This window comes from Arachis stenosperma, chromosome 3 (genome assembly GCF_014773155.1).
Source record: "Arachis stenosperma cultivar V10309 chromosome 3, arast.V10309.gnm1.PFL2, whole genome shotgun sequence".
NCBI classification, from domain to species: domain Eukaryota; kingdom Viridiplantae; phylum Streptophyta; class Magnoliopsida; order Fabales; family Fabaceae; genus Arachis; species Arachis stenosperma.
The window spans coordinates 169,980,043-169,982,346 of NC_080379.1; the positions used below are offsets into that span (position 1 = coordinate 169,980,043).

At 28.1% G+C, this 2,304-nt stretch overlaps 1 non-coding gene across 1 annotated transcript; it reads right to left on the reverse strand.

Annotated features, from left to right (window-relative positions):
- Positions 1-589: 589 nt before the first annotated feature.
- On the reverse strand, positions 590-671 carry TRNAS-AGA (transfer RNA serine (anticodon AGA)). Its single transcript has one exon. It is a non-coding gene; the product is annotated as a tRNA-Ser (tRNA).
- Positions 672-2,304: the final 1,633 nt, after the last annotated feature.

Here is a 2,304-nt window from a genome sequence, read left to right on the forward strand (position 1 = left end):
ATCTAGAGAATCAATATGAAAAATGCACAGCATCACAGGTGAATTGCACTCAAATATTACTCTCTCGTCACCATTTCTAATGATTCTATTGGGATAAACTACTAAAAAAATTTATTACTAGCCTTTTTTGGGGGGAAATGAAAAGGAAGAATAGATAGAATTTAAGATGGATGTAGTGTGATGAATATGGTGAAGTCAAGAAGTTACTTATATAGGTATTTTTTGTTATTATATAGAGTGCAGAGATCTCTATTGATTTAAGCATTTATTCCGGATATAATGCTTTCATATTGATTATAGTTGTATCTCGAATATAGTGTTAAAAAATTGCTTGCGACTATATCTCGAATATAGTACACCCAGTTTATGCATGAACTTTTAAATTTTTTGTATTTTGAATATAGAGTGTTCAAATTGTGCTTTTGTTGATTTTGTCACAGAGAGAAATGTATAGTAAGCTACTAGAGAAACTACTTAACAGAGCAATTCATATCATACAACATAAGCAACGCAAAACTCATTATGCCATGTGCAGTTCTTCATCAGTTTAAGAATCAAACTTTTCGAAATAGCAAAACTCATTAAAAAACGTGGTCGGCAGGATTCGAATCTGCGCGGGCAAAGCCCACATGATTTCTAGTCATGCCCGATAACCACTCCGGCACGACCACAACATATGCCTTTATATTGATTATAGTTGTATCTTCAATACAATGCTAAAAATTTGCTTGTTTGTTAAAAAATTACTTGTGACTCTATCTCAAGTACAGAATATTCAAATTGTGCTTTTGTTGGTTTTGATTATTCTGTACCCAAAATGTGTAAGATACACACAAATATATAAATATATTACAGATTACATTTTTGTATAAATATTATATTTAAATAATTTAAATAAAAAAATCTCCTAGTTTCAAATGAATAAATACAGGGAAGTAATTTTTAATTAGTTGTCATATATTAGTTATTTTTTATAAAATTATTTTTTTAATTTTTATTTATTTAAAGATTTAAAATTTAGAGTTTAAAATTTTAAATTTAAAGTTTAAAATTTAAGATTAAAAATTTATGATAAAAAAATAATTTTCAAATAACTAATGGCAATTAATTAAAAATAATTAATTCTTTAATTACACTCATTTGAAGCCTATATAAAAAAAAAAAGAAAAAAAACCTCTAAAATAAGGAGGTTATAAAATGGTAAAGTATTGTTTTAATTATCTTTAAATTTAAAATTTTTATCACTTACAAGCCCCACTAAATTATTAAAGTATTATATTATTTTACTGATCTTTTTACCTTAAAAAAGCTTTATCCATACAAAACATATATGCAGTTCTACTACACGTGTGTGTGTGGGAGGGGGTTAAATCATCATCATCAGTTCTTGACTCGATGCCTAAATGATTATATTCAATTTTCTTTATTATTAGTAATAAATAATAAATAATAAATATGAAGTTGAAGGGTGAAGGAATTTCAGATCTGTAAATAAATGGATCCGATCTATGTGGGCTACCCTGTGATCAATGATAACATCAAACTACAGGGTACTATATATATGACTAATCTTACATCCAAGGTTTTCAACCAAGTTACTGAAATAACCGTTTTTCACATCACATTTGTTTATGTCCAATCTCCTCTTTAGTAATCTCCAAATGCAGGGTTTATCGTAGAATCCAGTCACCAATAATATTTCGTACTTTTTAAGTTTTAGTTTCGTTTTATCACTTTAATTAGAGAGTTGTTTGATGCATATATAAGCATGAGATTTAGAAAGACATTAGCGGATTGGCCACCTTGTTATTTATTCTAATGAGATTATACTTCGAGGATTACCACTAAGAAATCCAGAAATAGAATATTAACACTTTAGACCAAATCATTAAGACATGTAAAATAGTAAAAGTATAGATTAAGATAGAATAGAAACTCAGATAAAGTGTATACATTATGCTAGTAGCTCTATCATAAAAGCATGCATGTTATGTGACATTTAATATATTCAATAAAACCGTGAAATCAATATCCAAGAATATTTACTTTATATCTTTTAAAGAATCAAAAGTGCAATAATGTTAGAAATATCTTTTTGGTGCAAGATACGACATGGTTTAATTATAGGTAGTTTTATATATATATATATATATATATATATATATATATGTGTGTGTGTGTGTGTGTGTGTGTGTGTGTGTGTGTGTGTGTGTGTGTGTGTGTGTGTGTGTGTGTGTGTGTGTGTGTGTGTGTGTGTGTGTGTGTGTGTGTGTGTGTGTGTGTGTGTGTGTGTGTGTGTTAAAT